This window comes from Henckelia pumila, chromosome 1, assembly GCF_033568475.1.
Source record: "Henckelia pumila isolate YLH828 chromosome 1, ASM3356847v2, whole genome shotgun sequence".
Taxonomy (NCBI): domain Eukaryota; kingdom Viridiplantae; phylum Streptophyta; class Magnoliopsida; order Lamiales; family Gesneriaceae; genus Henckelia; species Henckelia pumila.
In genome coordinates this window covers 112,631,269-112,650,774 of record NC_133120.1, presented here as the reverse complement: position 1 = coordinate 112,650,774, position 19,506 = coordinate 112,631,269, and positions in this window count along the sequence as shown.

Below are 19,506 nucleotides of genomic sequence, written 5' to 3'. Positions count from 1 at the left end.
TTTTTCAAGATGGTTTTAAATTTTTTTATAAAAACACAAATTTTAATTTTTTTCTACTTATAAAACATTAAAAATACTTGTTTTGAACATGTCCAAACGGAGCCCATAATCAGTTTAGGTTGCATTTGGATTGAGTCAATTGAAATCTATGGACTTCAACAATGTAAATTCAAATCAATCTCCTACTAATTTTCACTTACCACAATGAATTTCAAATGATTGCAATATTCTTAGGATTTCAAACATATTGTAATTAACTCAATTATAGTGTAAATAAATATAAAGATTAATATTTTTTGTGTAAATTATTTAAAAAATGGAAATACAATATTTAAATCGGATTTCCAATTCTTTCATATACAAGATCAAACTTAATTTAATTGTATTTTAATTATTTATTCAAACACGCATACTTACTAATTTTTAGTACTAATAGCATAAAAACAAAGTCTCGTGCGATGCACGGAGTGTAATACTAGTATTGATAGAGATGAAATAATATTGTATTATATATGATTGTCATAGAGAAATAAAAAAATTTGACTAAAATAGGTTTAATGATTTTTTTTTATTAAATTAAGATGAAAGGTTTCGTAATTTTATAAAAGATATTTTTGGTACAGGTTGACGTATTTCATATCTATCATGAAAAGTAGTACATTTTCATGAATTGGGTGGGATCGAAAACTCATTTTCCCCAAATCTGTGATGATCCTACCTTGAAAGATTCATACTAATCCATGTATTTTTGGGATTTCTTATCACTGGAGATTCTTGAGTGTATTTAATACTTACGATATTCTTTAGAATTTATGAGAATGCATGAGAGTCTTCGGTGAGACATCTTCACGTATATTTATTCTAGAGATAATTCCACTTGATAAATTAAATTAAGTAATACTTTTGAATTGAAAAATAAGACTTTTTGATGGGTCAAATCAAGTAGGATATTCATCTCACAAAATTTATGCGTAAAATAATTTTGTGTTAATGATTGGATCAGGGATGGAGCTCGGGACGGACATCCATCCATCCCTTCCTCGACTCCTTGTGTTAGGGTCGACCGGTGATCCGATCAAAGGTTATGAAGTGCTCTAGTGTTCGAACTTTAATGGATATCTTTGTGGTCGGATGTCAGGGTTGGGAACTTCGACCGGCCGGACCATATGCTCGGGTCAGAGTGAACCTCCCACCCGAGCATGGGACGATATCTACATATGTGCTCGATCGGGTCATTGCTGAAATCCATGTGGCTGGGTTGTTCTAGGATCTGGTGTCTTTGATGGTACTGGGGACATATCAGGCCCATCTTTGAAGGACATCAGTTTTATTTCAAATCAATTCGAAAATACCAATGTTGGATCTAATCCTATAGTACCTGCATGCGTATTATTGGTAAACTTGTCACATGCAATATACAAGAATTTATGGAACGCTCTGACTATACAAAGGTGACAGCCTAGTAATTTCAAATCGGCGGTTAATATCGCGAAATACTCGCATCAAGTATCGTGTTCCAAAGTTGGAATTTCTCATTTATCGGCGTTTTCAAAATGCCACGTGGAAGTTCTTAAGCATGCCATCCGGGGGTGATTCTATTAACCCATCTGCCCAAATCAATGGTGCAGATCAAATCAATTGATTTGCATATTAATCTGCACCATTGATCTATCCGTGGGGTAGCAACTCCAAGGGCAGCATAGAATTTCCCGCCATCCGGAGCCAAAATTAATGGTTTAGGAATCTATACTATATATTTGGGCACACAAAAAAATCATGTGAGACGGTCTCATAAGTTGATTTTGCACTGAAATGTGTCTTTTATTTGGGTTATCTATGAAAAATATTACTTTTTTTACGAGCAAAAATATTGTTTTTTTATTGTTAATATAAGTAAAATTGTCTCATATTATAAATAAAACTGTGAGATCGTCTCACAAGAGACTTGATCGTTTGTATATGATAATTGAGCTTGAGCATTTAGAGGAGAACACCAAAATTTTTCCTAAAATTGATGTAAATTGATTTTATCTATACATGCTTTTTTAACATTTTTTTTTGAGTAAATTGTCCTAAAATCCCTAATACTCTTCCTAACTTTATTATAACTCCATAGCCAAAAGATTCTTTACTATAACTCCCTAGGACCACCAAACTTGAATATTTTAATGTTTAATTCTTGTACTGGATTTATGCTAATTTATGCTTGAATCTGGATATTTTGTGCTCATTTGCAGTATAAAAATTATCCGCAAAAATGGAAGAATTATCCGCAAAAATGGTATCAGAGCTTTAGGTTAATTATTCAGACGTAATATTATTCGTTAATTCATGCTTTTCTTTGTTGAGGAGAAGATTTTTACAAAAGATGACTTCAAACGAATGTTTGAATCAAGAGGATTTTATTCATATGAAATCCTATAAACAAGTTAATTTATTCACAATAGATTATTTACAACAGGTTGGGATTAATGCTCTCAATTTTGAAGAGATAAATAAAAATGATTTCTAACTCTCAATTTTTAGAGATTACCCCAGATTCCTCTAAACTCTTCGGAGATCTTAGATTTTCAAAAGACGGTACAATATTACAGCAATCAGCTGTATGAAATACCTCGGAAAATTGAAGAAATCCTTAAGAAACAAGAAGAAATTCTTGGAACTCTAAAGGATCTTCAAAATAAAATCATAAATCTAGAACATACTTCTGGTTCTAGAAAAGGAAATACAAGAGGAAGGTAACCACTCTCGTTTGGTATCGAACCTTTGTTACATCAGAAAGGTAAAACCAAAATGGTTCAAAAACCTTTAACTGATGATGAAATGATGATTAATCTTATAAAAGCAGTATCAGAGAAAAACACTATCTGATGACTACTTTAGAAAGATTAAATCTTGAGGATCTACAAGATCTTGCGGATTCTTTTGCGAATCTCAAAGTAGTAGATCTAAAAATGAATTCTCCTGAGGGTGAACAACCCATAGGAAATCCCCCAAGATATGTGGTTAAAACAGAAGAACCACATAGTGAGTTCCATGTTGGAGAAAATTCACATCCAGCAGGAACCAGATCAAGAAGAAGTAAGATACCACTACATCAAACTCCTTATGAAAAAACAGTTTTAGACCTGATACATCCTTATGGGATTATGTTAAGCCTTGATGTTTTGGACTTCAAAAACAGAGAAGATCTTATAGATGATTGGACGTCAGCTATGAGAATTACAGCAGGGACATTAGATCTTAATAAAGAAGGATTCATTAAACTTCTAGAAATGAGTCTAATGGGATCTGTTAAGATCGCATGGGAGATGACTATGCCAGAAACTAAGGAATCAATCTTAGCAGGAGAATCTCTCAGCGAGATTGGAGGAAGAATGACCACCCTATTTAAAGCACAATTCATAGGGGTAGACTATTTCAATAATCAAGATACAGAAAAAAAGAGAACGTATACTCAAGCTCTTTATAGCCTTGAGTTACATGATATCTGTTTAGTTGATGAATACATTATGTTATTCACTAAATATAGATGGAATTCGGGAGTCGAGAAAAATGTAGCTATTCAGCTATTTTTCGCAAAAATGCCAAGTCCCTGGAGAGAAATGCTGATTAAAGAATATGTTCCAGGTAATCTTGATACATTGGCAAGACGTGCCTCCTTTTTGAAAGGAAAATTAGCAGAATGGTTCTATATGACAGCATTACAGAAGAATTATAAGAAAATAAGGGGTATAGATAAGCGTACACCTTTGTGTTGTAGAGAAAATGATCTTCCAACGATCATTGGAAACAGATCACAGAGATTTAAAAGGAAGAAATTCAGAAATAATCCCTATAATAAAAGAATGAAAAGTTCTTGGAAACTAAGAACATTTTGGTCCAAACAAAAGGCCAGATCCTATATATCGGGTAGAAGAAGTGGACCTACAAGAACATCCCCAACAACAGGCTCATCACAAAGTAGGGAAAGAACACTATCAAGAAGAACTTTCAGAAGAACTCATACAAGAGCAAGTGAAAGTTTCAAGCATTGAAACTACTGGACATGTGGAGCAAGAGGACATATATCTACAAATTGTCCAGAAAACGAGAAAAAAAGAGTTAAACTCTTTGAAGCAATACCAGATATTGATGATACGGTCTTCTTTCAAGATCTAGTCCAAGTATATCAAATTGAGGATATCCCCTCAGATGAAAGTATATACGAAGAAGAGATATTGTTTAGTCGAGAAGTTTCTGAGGATGAATCAGAATCAGAATCAGAGTAAAGAGGAAATGTTTCGGCATGAAACACATGAAAGTTTGGCTGGGTTCTTTAGTCAAACCACGATATCTCATAATATGGTCCAAAGGATTATGAGAGAAAATCCAACATTACAAAAGTACCAAGGATTTTCGGCAGGACAAGTTGAAAGAGTCTTAGGAAACCTAGGGCTAAGACAAAGAAGACATAATTTGATTTATAAGGTATCCAGAAGGGAAATGGCGATCCCTATGGAATTAACCATTAATCAAATTGAGATGCAGTTAATTCCCTTTGAAGAAATTCGAGAGGAATTACAGAAATTAAAAGCAGAAGTAGCAAAGACAATGTTTTGGATTCATATTGGAGCAATCCAGATTATAATCAAAGCTACTTTTAAAGAGGGAATAGATTAACCTATAGATATCGTAGTATGCGATAAAAGAATGGGGAATATACAAGATGCGGTTCTAGGAACTATCTCGGGAAATTTGTGCGCAGGAAAAATTGTGGGAGTTATTTATCCAAGAATAGCCTACAATTTAGCTGATAGAGATTTTAGTCTATCCTTGACGTTGCATCAAAACTTTAAGGAAAAAAGGCTAATGAAGGAAGGTAATAGGCCATATTCTATTACATATCAAATTTCATATGCTCTTTTTAATACTCACCATTCTGAATTATTTATTAGAAATGAGTTCATTGAAATTCCAGAGATCTTTGGGAAAGTTTCTCAAGCAATATACCCGGAAAGGATCGAGTTTCCTTTAATTCAGGAAACAAACATTCAAATTCAAGACAAACCGGTTCTATACAGAGAGACCTTAAAATAGAACCCTTTTCAAGGAGACCAAATGACAAGTAGGAGATGAGACAAATCTCCTATTCAAGAAATTCCACCAGAAGAAAAGGAGTTTTCTATAATAGGAAAACTTAGATCTCCAGAAGGATGGAAAGAAATGAAAATAGCATTCGAAATTACAAGTCATCGGAACCAGTTCCCTTGTAACTCGATTTACTATTTGGAACAACAGGAAAACGGAACTTACCAAGGAGTGATAAATATTGGAAAATTGGAAGTTCAAATCTGTGGAATTCCAGGAAAAGAAGTGGATCAGCTCATTCTTGGCCTAGAATTTCTGGAGGACCATAAACCATGGAAACTCCTTGAAAAAAGAATAGAGTTCATGACAAAAGAAAATATTTGGAGGATTCAATAAGAATTCTACGAGATGGAAAGCCAAGAGAATTGGATAAGGGACAATCCCTTAATCAGATTCGAAAACTCTGTTTACAAACAGAGGAAGAAGCAACTGTTGAAATTAGTAATTCATGAACATGATTTACTAGAACACATCGAAGAAGTAGAAAGGAGTAACCATACTCTACCTTCTGAGGCCTTAGAAAAACTTAAGGTGAATAGTCTTAATCGGATTACTGAGTTACAACACAGTGTAGTAGCCCGTAACCAAAATCAGTAATTAAGGAATTAATCATAATTACTTGGGTAGAGTTCGGAAGCTCCAAACAGGATCGGAAGCTCCGATCGATATTACGTCAGGCATGACGTGTGGCCAGATCGGAATCTCCGATCAGGACCGGAAGCTCCGATCAGGACCGGAAGCTCCGATCACCCCTATCCGGAGTCAACAAGTATATTTTGACACGTGGCAGATCAGGATCTTCGGAAGCTCCGATGGCAGGATCGGACGTTTCGATCAAGGTTCGAACGTTCCGATCAAGGATCGGAAGTTCCGATCGTTGTCTATAAATAGAGGGCCGAGACATCATTTCCAATTGCCAATTCCGAGTATTTCCCTCTCCTTTATAGTCTATTCGAGTTGTTCTAGCCTTCCTAGGCTTGACTCAGCGGTCGGCGAGGCGTTCGGTAGTCGTAGCGGAGTTGTGCCCAAGTTCTGGAGGCATCGACATTAAAGGGCTAACGACGGACGAAGGTATAGCTTTTGCTTCCTATAAATATTTAGGAGTATGCAATAGCTTAGTTAAGGCTTTAGAGCACTATAATGATAGTAGTATCATTTGGCAGTGTAGAGCAGACTATAGGCGTGGACCTAGAGTTGGTAGAGCTTGCACTGTTTTGAGGTACGGAAGTACTGTTTGAGATATCCTGACTGAGTATGCATGTATTATGTGACTGCATGGTTTATATGTCATTGATTTATGCTGCATTCATTTGCATCTTGCTGTATCTCTTTCGAGATGTCTGTTAGTAGGGTTGTACCCTATCCTGTTAGTGGATGGACTTCCATCGATTTGGGTCCGGCGTATCCACGGTTATCTCGGTATGGGAGCCACCTCCTGAAGCGACGGCACAGCGTGCTACATACCAGGGCCCGGTCTGTCTCTGTTATCTGATCCTTGATCTCGAGTTTATAGGGAGTTCACTTTGCATGCATGTATACTCATACTCTCGTACTGAGCGTTTTATGCTCACGTCTCGTACTCTGTGTTTCTGGACACCCTATTCCATGGGGCAGGTTTGCGATTGGACGAGGAGGGTGGATCCAGGAGGGGCTAGTCAGTGGTTGGCCAGATGGAGCTTCGCTTAGGTTTTATTTTTGTTTTTTGGGTTGATACAGCTATTCGATTTGGTTGTATATTATTTGGATAAATTACAGATTCCTTTACTTGGGATTGTATAATGTTTATGGTTTCCGCAGTTTTATTCTGATATATGTTTAATTAAGTTAATTGCATGCCTAAGTTCTGTTTAGTAGGTGATCCGGGTAAGGGTCACTACATTTATGGTATCAGAGCATGCAAAAGAATTCTTGGGATTTAGTCTCATCATGAGGTATTTTTGTAGATGGCAAATCGTGACGACCGAAGTTCTCATGGCAGTGTTGGTGGGCGTTGGGGTGATGCCGACCGGGAGCCTCGTCTAGAATGGCGTCATAGTCATCATGACGACGAGCGTTTCACTGTGCATCGATTCTTAGCTATGGGTCCTAAGCCCTTAGTTGGAGGTGAGTCTCCGGAGGATGCGGAGAACTGGTTAGACCGCATGGAGACGACTTTTCAGACTTTCCAATGCACCGAGGAGCAGAAGATGGAGACCCTTGGTTATCTTTTGGATGGACGTGCGCGCAGGTGGTGGAGGTTTACTTCTGCACCTTTTGTTGCGGCGAGAGGAGTGGCCACCTGGGCCGAGTTCCGCACAGCTTTCCAAAAGCGGTATTTTCCTCCTGCACTCCGTCAGTCGAAGGCAGGCGAGCTACTGAGTCTGCGACAGGGAGCCATGTCTATTGATGAGTATCAGCAGAGGTTCTTTGATCTGCTATCATATTGCCCCGAGATTGTTGATAGCTCAGAGATGATGTATAATCTGTTCCTTCAGGGCCTTAACCCTGAGATCCATGACTGTGTGGCGGTTGGCGACGACATGTCCTACGAGGGTTTGGTGAGCCGTTGTCACCAGGAGGAGGATAGCATTCGGCGGAACAGGTCTTTCCCTCAGTCGAGGCCTGCTAGTTCTTTGGGTCCCCGTGCCCAATCTTTCAAGAAGTCTGGATCTTCTTCTTCCTCTGGCTTTGCTGGTGTTGTCCGTTACGGTAAGAAGGACAAGTGTGATCACTGTGGGAAGAACCATCCATCCGACAAGTGTCGTAGAGCTTCTGGAGCTTGTTTCCGTTGTGGAGAGACTGGTCATATCCGGAGGGATTGTCCACTGTCTGGGGGAGGCGGTTCTGGTTCTGGTTCAGGATCGGGTTCTCAGGCCACCGTTCAGCAGAGGTCGCAGGGACAGTCTGCTGGGAGTTCTCATTTGAGGCCACAAGCTTCTGGCCAGGTGTTTGCCCTGAGACATGATCAGGCTGTGGAGGAGAATGAGAAATTCATCGCAGGTACATTTCTGCTTTATGGTATACCTGCTCTTGTACTTATTGACACTGGTGCATCTCATTCCTTCATTTCTGCACGTTTTTTTAAGAGGCATAAGTTACCATGCATTGCACTAGACGTAGTGATGTCTGTTTCTACTCCGACGGGCCAATCTGCTTTGGCTAAGCGTCTAGTGATGGGTTGCTCTTTAGAGTTCGAAGGGAACATTCTGTTAGCGAATCTCATGGTCCTGGAGATGAACGACTTTGATTGCATTCTGGGAATAGATATGTTGACTACCTATCGAGCTTCAGTGGACTGCTATCAGAGATTAGTACGCTTTCATCCGGAGGGGAGTGAGAGATGGTTTTTCTATGGTGAGGGAGCGCAACCCCCGATGCCTTTGGTATCAGCTTTGAGAGCCTGTCGAGCTCTAGAGTCTGGCGGGGAAGGCTACTTTATCTATGCAGTTGATTTGTCCACTGAGAGCATTGGGATAGAGAGCATTCCTTTTGTGGATGAATTCACAGATGTATTTCCTGATGAGATTCCGGGTTTTCCTCCTGCTAGGGAAGTTGAGTTTGACATAGAGTTGATGCCGGGTACTTCGCCTATTTCTAGAGCACCGTATCGTCTGGCTCCGTCAGAGATGCGTGAGTTGAAGAATCAACTACAGGATCTTTTGGACAAGGGGTACATTCGTCCTAGTGTATCTCCTTGGGGAGCTCCTGTTCTCTTTGTAAAGAAGAAGCATGGGTCAATGCGGCTGTACATTGACTATCGGAAGCTGAATCGAGTCACTGTGAAGAACAAGTATCCGTTGCCTCGTATTGATGACTTGTTTGATCAGCTGCAGGGCACGTCAGTTTACTCCAAGATTGACTTGAGATCTGGGTATCATCAGTTGAGAGTCCGTGATCAGGACGTAGCCAAGACTGCATTCCGTACTCGCTATGGGCATTACGAGTTTCTAGTGATGTCATTTGGTTTGACTAATGCGCCGGATATATTCATGGATCTGATGAACCGTGTCTTCAGGGAGTATTTGGACATGTTTGTCGTGGTGTTCATTGACGACATCTTGGTGTATTCGCGTAATACGGAAGAGCATGTTTCTCACTTGCGGTTGGTACTGCAGACTCTTCGAGATGAGCAGTTGTACGCCAAGCTGAGAAAGTGTGAGTTCTGGATGGATAGAGTGGTCTTTCTTGGCCATATCATATCCAGGGAGGGGATTTCTGTTGATCCAAGCAAGATTGAAGCGGTACTTAATTGGTCGCGTCCGACGACAGTTGCTGAGATCCGTAGTTTTCTGGGTCTAGCAGGGTATTATCGTCGCTTCATTCTGAACTTCTCTCAACTAGCTCGACCTTTGACGCAGCTTACCCGCAAGGGTGTGGATTTCGAGTGGTCCTCCGAGTGTGAGGAGAATTTCTGTGAGCTTCGATGGCAGTTGACTTCAGCGCCGGTGGTGGCATTACCGTCAGGATCTGGAGGGTATGTGGTATACACGGATGCTTCACTTCAGGGGTTAGGTTGTGTCCTGACTCAGAATGGGCATGTGATCGCATACGCTTCTAGACAGCTGAAGCTTCACGAGGACAACTATCCAGTCCACGATTTGGAGTTAGCAGCCATTGTGTTCGCTTTGAAGATCTGGCATCATTATTTGTATGGAGAGAAATTTGAGATCTTCACCGACCATAAGAGTCTCAAGTATTTGTTCACTCAGGCAGAGTTGAACATAAGACAGAGACATTGGATGGACTTTCTTAAGGACTATGATTGTGAGATTAAGTACCATCTGGGAGCTGCTAATCTCACCGCTGATGCTTTGAGCCGCAAGGTGCGACTATCCGCACTTCAGACTTGTTCGATGTCTAGTGCGATCAGTTACTGTTGTACTTCAGGTTATACCTTCAAGCATAAGAAAGATATGCAGAGTATCCAGATGTTTGCGATATTATCTGAGCCAGCTTTGTATTCGCGTATTCGAGATGCTCAGATGTCTGATTTGAAGACCCAGCGTTTAGCTCGTCTAGCTAACGAGGGTAGCTCGTCTGGATTTCATTATCAGTCAGATAGCTTTCTGTGTTTGTCTGGTAGGCTTGTGATTCCGCAGGATGAAGAGTTGCGAGAGGAGATTTTGTCTCAGGCGCATCACACTAAGTTGAGTATTCATCCTGGGAGCAACAGATGTACAAGGATCTACGTACTCATTTCTGGTGGAAGGGTATGAAACGCAGTGTTTATCAGTTTGTTTCGAGATGTTTGGTGTGTCAACAGGTCAAGGCAGAGCACCGACGACCTGGAGGATTGCTTCACAGTCTGCCTATTCCTGAATGGAAATGGGAGTTTATCACAATGGACTTTGTGACCCATTTGCCGTTATCTCCGAGGAACTATGATGCTATCTGGGTTGTGGTGGACCGACTCACCAAGTCAGCGCATTTCATTGCCTATAGCAGAGAGTACTCTGTGGATCGCATGGCACGGATGTACATTCAGGAGATCGTTCGACTTCATGGAGTGCCTGTGAGCATTGTCAGCGATCGGGACCCCGGGTTCACTTCTAGATTCTGGGGGAGTGTTCAGCGTGCGATGGGTACTACTCTCAGTTTGAGTACTGCCTATCATCCGGAGACTGATGGTCAGTCAGAGCGCACTATCCATACTTTGGAGGATATGCTTAGAGCGTGTGTCATGGATTTTGGTTCAGCCTGGCAGGATCATTTGTCGTTGATCGAGTTTGCGTACAACAACAGCTATCACACTAGTATTTGGATGGCACCTTTTGAGACGTTGTACGGGCGACGTTGTCGTACTCCACTCTTCTGGGAAGAAGTGGGGGAGAGACAGGCTGAGGGACCGGAGTTTATCCAGCAGGCGATAGACATTGTTGATCAGATCAAGAAACGGATTAAGACTGCACAGGATCGTCAGGCCAGCTATGCTAATATCAAGCGTAGGCCTTTGCAGTTCGATGTCGAGGAGAAAGTGTTTCTGAGAGTGTCACCTTTCCACAAGATTCTCAGATTTGGCCTTAAGGGCAAGTTGTCTCCCAGGTTTATCGGTCCGTTTGAGATCTTGGAGAGCATTGGCAATTTGGCTTATCGACTAGCTTTGCCATCGCATCTATCCAGTATTCACGATGTGTTCCACGTATCTCTGTTGCGACGGTATGTGGCGGATGAATCTCATATTCTGCAGCGGTCTGAGGTTCAGGTGAACAAGGATTTGACCTATGTTGAGAAACCTATTCGTATCCTGGATTATAAGGATAAGGTTTTACGGAACAAAGTCATTCCTTTGGTTTTAGTTCAGTGGCAACGCCGAGGCACTGAGGAAGCTACTTGGGAGCTTGAGGACAGGATGCGTGAAGACCATCCTGAGTTGTTTTGATTTCATTCTTTAAGTGTATTCAGTTGCAAACTCTGTAAACGTTTGATTTGAATTAAGAATGTTTTTGATTTCCGTATTGCATTCGGTACTTAAGATCTGATTTCGAGGACGAAATATCTTAAGTGGGGGAGAATGTAGTAGCCTGTAACCAAAATCAGTAATTAATGAATTAATCATAATTACTTGGGTAGAGTTCGGAAGCTCCGATCAGGATCGGAAGCTCCGATCGATATTACGTCAGGCATGACGTGTGGCAAGATCGGAAGCTCCGATCAGGACCGAAAGCTCCGATCACCCCTATCTGGAGTCAACAAGTGATATTTTGAGATGTGGCAGATCAGGATCTTCGGAAGCTCCGATGGCAGGATCGGACGTTCCGATCGAGGTTCGGACGTTCCGATCAAGGATCGGAAGTTCTGATCGTTGTCTATAAATAGAGGGCAGAGGCATCATTTCCAATTGCCAATTCCGAGTATTTCCCTCTCCTTTCTAGTCTATTTGAGTTGTTCTAGCCTTCCTAGGCTTGACTCAGCGGTCGGCGAGGCGTTCGGCAGTCGTAGCGGAGTTGTGCCCAAGTTCTGGAGGCATCGACATCAAAGGGCTAACGACGGACGAAGGTATAGCTTTTGCTTCCTATAAATATTTAGGAGTATGCAATAGCTTAGTTAAGGCTTTTAGAGCACTATAATGATAGTAGTATCATTTGGCAGTGTAGAGCAGACTATAGGCGTGGACCTAGAGTTGGTAGAGCTTGCACTGTTTTGAGGTACGGAAGTACTGTTCGAGATATCCTGACTGAGTATGCATGTATTATGTGACTGCATGGTTTATATGTCATTGATTTATGATGCATTCATTTGCATCTTGCTGTATCTCTTTCGAGATGTCTGTTAGTAGGGTTGTACCCTATCCTGTTAGTGGATGGACTTCCATCGATTTGGGTCCGGCGTATCCACGGTTATCTCGGTATGGGAGCCACCTCTTGAAGCGACGGCACAACGTGCTACATACCAGGGCCCGGTCTGTCTCTGTTATCTGATCCTTGACCTCAAGTTTATAGGGAGTTCACTTTGCATGCATGTATACTCATACTCTCGTACTGAGCATTTTATGCTCACGTCTCGTACTCTGTGTTTCTGGACACCCTATTCCATGGGGCAGGTTTGCGATTGGACGAGGAGGGTGGATCCAGTGGTTGGCCAGCTGGAGCTTCACTTAGGTTTTATTTCTGTTGTTTGGGTTGATACAGCTATTCGATTTGGTTGTATATTATTTGGATAAATTACAGATTCCTTTACTTGGGATTGTATAATGTTTATGGTTTCCGCATTTTTATTCTGATATCTGTTTAATTAAGTTAATTGCATGCCTAAGTTCTGTTTAGTAGGTGATCCGGGTAAGGGTCACTACACACAGTCTGTTAAAAATGGCGGGGCCATTTAGTAATCCCTTTAAAAAATGACAACAAGTCCTTTCTCCATATACATTTTGATAGGGATGTTGTATGAACAATATAAGGCTGAATACTTGGCGCTTATATTGACTTGGGAGCATGAATTTGTACAGCAAAAAGAGGAGTCTTTCCTGAAGAATGTGAAGAAGAATTTCCAAAAATTACTGGACGAGATTTCTCTCGAAGAATTTTAATTCTTTGCAAAGGAATAAAACAAGCAGAGATCCTTATGGGAGGAGCAGGTCAAACACCTTGGTACAAGGTAAAGACACCACCAATCTATTTCCATGATACATGAGCTGATATCCTGTTAGGAAATAACTTCTTACAAATGTTTAAGAAGTACACACAAGACAATGAGTCAAGAAGACTTATGTTCACTACAATTTGTGATCATAAAATTATCGTTCAAAGACTCAAGGTTGCTTTTTATCGACAATTGCCGATAATATTTCGCAGCCAGCGTGGTGATAAAGGACAACTTTTTCACCCAAAAATGAAAGATCCAATAAGGTTTGGAGAAACCATGTTGAAAATAACAACAGAACAAGAACTCCAAACAGAGGATATGGAGCTTCTCAAGGTAACTCTAAATCACAGAGATATAGAGTAAAAAAATAAGGTATCCCTTGAAGATGTCAAAAAGAGGCTCAAATAAAGTTACAACGAGCATCCTTTGGCATGGTGGGATAGAAATAAACTCAAAGCCAGTCTTACTCTAAAGGAAGGCAAAGAGTATGAATTTGCCAGATATAAGCCTATCCCGATGAACATAACAGATCAAAGGGATATGAGAATGATTATCAAGGAACATTTGGACCTTGGTCTAATCAAGGAAGGAGTTTCACCATATAGCAGCCCAGGATTTCTGGTCAGAAATCATGGTGAAATAAAAAAGGGAAACCCAGGTTAGTTATTAACTACCAAGGTATTAATAAAATCCTGGAGTTTGATGGGTACTTCATACCGAGTAGAGAACACCTAATTAGCTGTGTACAAAATGCTAGAGTGTTCTCAAAATTTGATTGTAAGTCTGGATTTTACCAGATTCGAATGGAAGAAGGCAGTAAGAAATTCACAGCCTTCTCTACTCCTCAAGGACACTATATTTGGGAAGTTATGCCTATGGGATTGGCTAATGCACCCCAGATATTTCAAAGAAAGATGGATAACCTTTTTAAAGATTATTTAAACTTTATGTTTGTTTATATTGATGATATTCTTATAGAATCAAAAAACATAGACGAACATGTTAAACACTTAGAGATTTTCTCTAAAATTTGTAAACAAGAAGGACTGGTCTTATCTGAAAAGAAATCAATCATAGCAACAAGGAAAATTGAATTTCTTGGTATTGAGATTGATGAAACTGGAATAATTCTACAACCCCATATTGTGGAAAAGGTAAAGAATTTTTCAGATAAATTCAAAGACGTAAAACAACTCCAGAGTTTTCTTGGAGTAGTTAATTTCGCAGGGATGTTCATTAACAACCTAGCAATGTATAGAAAGGTGTTCAGTTCTTTGTTAAAAAAGGATGCTAGGTTTATATGGACCGAGGACCATACTCAAGGGGTAAACCAATTAAAAGAGATATGTAAGAATCTTCCAAAAATATCTATACCTGTAGATGAAGATGATCTGGTATTATTTACAGATGCCAGTGACGATTGGTGGGCAGCAGTCCTTAACAAGATCACTCCAGATGGAGAAATACCATGCAGATACTGTAGCGGTCTTTTTTCAGAATCAGAGGCCATCATATGACATATCAACGAAAAGAAATTTTATGCAGTTAAAAGGGCTTTCGAAAAATGACCATTATTTTTACTTGCTAAAAAATTCACGCTAAAGGTTGATAACACCCAGGTAAAATCTTTCCTAAAAAATAAGATTGAATCTAAACCTGAGAAAGATAGGTTATTAAGATGGCAAACATTATGTCAAAATTATATTTTTGATATTTTTATTATTAAATCTCATGAAAATATTTTTGCAGATTTCTTAACAAGAGATGGAAGGCAGTGACGTGGATTTCATCATGAAAGTGCAGAGGCATCTCAGGGAACACCTTGGGTTGCTTCAAACCGAGTTTAACCAGTTAGCCATTAATGCTGAAATGGCCAGCAGGTTACAACAAGCTGATCGGATCAAAGTATCTAATCGAATTACAGGATGTATGCAAGCTCAAACACAACTATGAGTTGCTATTCAAGGGCCAATTGTGAAGGCTATAGAGAAACCATTGGTTTCTCATAAACAAGATATGCTAAAACCATTGGTTTTTCAAAAACAAGAATTACAACCACCGGTTGGGAAACAAGATGTTGAGGAAGCTAAAACTCAAAAAACAAGTGCTAATCTATCATCAGCTTTTGATGATCTAGATGAAGCAACAATTGATGAGGATTCCTCATCAAGTCAACCCTCCGCCTCTGGGGTAAAAGAGAAAGAGATCAATCTTAGGCCCAACACTGACAAGGACAAATCTAAGATCGATACTAATCTAGCTATTATTTCTCCATTTCAGGTTTATCAACAGAGGTGGAAAAAATTAAGTACAAGAAGTGAAATTAACCCTAACACTTGCAGGGTTGATGTTGCAGGGATATATCCAAGGGTTTGGCTAAAAAACAATGTCAATCCTAAGGATGTAAAGATCTGGTATGAATTTGGAGCCTTGGCCTCAGTTTATACAACGTCATCAAGCTTCTCGGAGATATCACAGTTACCAAAATGGATTCAGGAAGCAGTCCAAGAAACATGGGAAAATAACGACCATTTGTACAGAGGAGATGTGCTTGAATTATATTTCTTTAGTGCAGCTCCAGAACCAACAGGGAAAGGATCACACGAGCCCTTTCATTTCATCAAGCTAAGGAGACCTGCTATGAATAATCAAAGATTCATTAAGGACCCTATACCTGAAGGAATACCATTAGTGTCCACTTTTGGAGAAAATGAAATTTAAACCAGAAGGACATGTGATATTTGGGTTTGTCTCACCGAGATGGACAAGGTCAAGTTTTCGTTCAAATTTTATCAAAATTCTGTGAACAGATCATTCCTGTTAAACAGAATGACAGGAAAAACTACGGCTTTTGCGAAAGAACTCTTCGAAAATAAGAGAAAATTTTTGTGGAACAACAAGCTGTCGAGGAGTAAAGAGAGTCACCGAAAATTTTGTAACATTGCTCATATCGGAAGATGGTCAGAGAACATCTGTCCAGAGTGTCCAAACCAGAAGGAGCCAGATTTCGGAAAAAACTTCAGACCCCGAACGGATCGAAAAGAATTTTCCGATACAAGCAAAGGTGGACAGAGACCACCAAAGATGCGTTTTCACAGGGGCCTACTTCAAAAGCAAAAGATGCCCCGACAACAATAAAGCAGACATGTTAGGAGAATAAAGCCAAAAGAAAGTGGCAGGCATGTGATTCCTTCACTAGTAAAAGATGCCATCAATAATGGCATAAAAAATACAAGACAACTGCCTCATCCACTATTAAAAGATGCCATCAATAATGGCATAAAGAAATACAAGACAGCTGTGAGATTCCCTGAAGTTTCTCGGTGAAACGAGTGGAACTACAGCTATAAATATAGGCATTTGAGGAAGCTGAAGACATCAATCATTCCCTTCAGTTTTTTTACAAATAAATTGTTGTAATATTTCTCTCTCTATTGTATTAAGTTTTCTTTATGTATTTCAAGAACAAGGCTACTATGAGTAGCTAAACAAGTTGTCTTCTCCTCTTCAAAGGAGTTGATTTATGTAATAATATTATTTCTGAATAATTTTTTTAAAGCCTCTTGTTCTTTCATGCTCATATTTTATAATTAAATTTATATACCATATGCCTTAAGGTAGAAAATAAATTAAGGCTGTGCTGGGTGTCGTTGAAGGAGCTTGTGCAGAAACCATCTATTGCGACTGCGTGGTTGGAGTGTGAGGAGCACTTCGTAAAACTCGGCAGGTATGACCCAACGCCATTTTGTTCAAAGAGGTATTTGAATTTAATTCATCTTACGAAAGCATGTTGGACCCTAATTCGGAGTATATCGGCTGGAAACCTTGCGTAACTGACAGTCTTGCATGGCCGGGACTTGTTCGATAGGTTAACAATGCCACGTACAAGGGATTAGTTACTAAATAATATTTAATTCAAAAATGGGGACCACTAGGGAGTTGAAATAAAGAAAATTGTGGTTAGAGAGTTAAGATAAAGTTTGAAGGGTTGGTAGAGATTTTTAAATCATTTATCCTTTTATTTTTCAACTAACTGATATGGACATGATAAATAAAATTTTAAATTATTTATACACAATAAATTATTTTAGAAAATAAAAAATCATAACTAAACTCAAGGACGACTCTAGTTTATGTCATTCCTAAGCTTACACACTTGTTTTTTATTATTCGTGTAAGTTTTTTATTTATTATACTAAAACTCACATTTTCCACATATCTCCTTAATTCTTGCATACTTCATTTTTTGGGGGAAACTGCATTTTTGTTCTTGTAAATTTTTCAGCTTCAAATTTGCATCTGTTATCAAATTTTAATTTTATTTCTGTATTTTTTAATTTTTGGCAAATCTAGTCTTTTTTTCATTCGAAGTGTTTATATGAAATTATACGCATTAGCACCACAACAACAATGTATTTTTTTATACCATCCTCAAGTCGAAAAAAAGACTGAAAATTATCAAACAAAATAAAAAACACAGGTAGTGGACTAAAATTGAAATTTGACAACATAAATGACCAAAATAAAAAAAAAACGTGGCAATAAATTGCCACGCTTTTTTCGTAAACCGTGGCAAATGAATGTGACGATGAGTTTTGGGACAGTTGTCAGAACCGTAGCAAACTCAATTTTGCCACGTTTTTTGTGACGTTAGAACCGCGGCAAATGTCGGATTCTTTTTGCAGTGAACGAATTTTTTTTCAACATCTTCTGTCTAACTGTGATTTGATGCTTCTCTTTTTGTTCCCTATTATTTTTTGTTACTTATAATGTTTTTTTGACATACTATTGATTAATATATCTTAAGAAAAAGATCATTACTTTTTAATAACCAATGGAAATTTGGAAGACATTTGCAAATTAATATGTAAACATGATAAAACTTGTGTAGCCCACAGGGGCATAGGCGAGTTGGTAAGGCATGAGGTAACATGAGAAAAACTTTTCCAGCGTTGCGGGTTCGATCCTCATGTGGAGCATATTCTCTGCTGAAATATTGTGGGAGTATGCTCTGGGGGTAGGCCATGTTGCTCCTTTTCTCAGGTCCCTGTCACTCGTACACATCCCTCGATTTAACCCCTACATGAGCCAATGAGCCTCTTACTTATATGAAATGTGGTCCCCTTCGGGGTCAACCCTTTCATGATAAAACTTGTGTATCTCTAAAACATTCATTTCATTGAAAAAAATCCGATAAAGTAATGACAGAAATAGTCCTTCTTGAATTGTGCATCAAACAATATATAAAGCTTTTATTTCTAAAATTAAGAAATACTTTTCTAACCAATACAAACATAAAAGTGAGAAAAATGAGTAGCATAATCCAAAATATAACATTGGGATATAGAAATTTATAAACAAAAACTTTCTTTAATTTAATCATCCACATGTTACTATAATATCAATTAAATTGAATGAGACGATAACTGTGAACAATCTTTATATATGAATATAAGACTAGAAAATGGAAATTCTTAATGGTTGGAATCATATTGTAAAATAAATAATGTTATCATTTATGAAAGGAATTTTATTTCTTCAAATTTTGGCCCTTATATTATTTAATATTATTAGATTTTGCTTTCTAGACAAGTTCAAATATTTGGTAAATATCTTGTGTATATCTCGTATATGTTAAGATATATATTTACGATGCTCAAATCTTGTCTTGATAAGGTAGTTATTAGATATAATATTACTCGATATTATCAAGATTTGATTTGCAAGATTTGATAGAGTTTTATTCCTACTAAAACATGTTTCCTTATTCATGTAGGACTATATCTAAGAAAACCTTCAAGACTTGGATCCTTAATCTATAAAAGGAGGTTTTCACGCACAAGAGAGACAGGACTTCAGACGATAATTCTCTGCGCAAACTCTGAAGAATTCTGTTGAAGAATTTGAAGAATTCTGAAGCAAGGTTTGCAACCATCATTGTTGCATGTCCCTGTGTTGCCGTTCATGTTGAAGACATCAGAGACAACACTGTGGAAACTGTGTTGTTGAAGATCTTTACGTGTTTCTTCAATTTAGGCTACATGAGCTGCATCTGTTATATTTACTCTGATTTGTTTAGGATGCAAGTTTGATTTCTTAACTTGTTGAGAAATTTAGGATTTATTGACTTTTTGTAAAATCACTTGGATTACCGTGTAAGACTGATTTTACGTTTACTAGTGATATTTAGCCCTAAGGCACCCGCACGAGTTTTTATACTTGTGCAAAATTATTTACTTGTGTTTTATTTACGCTTTAAATTTCCACTGCACTGTGTTGTTTTTTTTTGGTGTTACAACACGAATTACAACATTG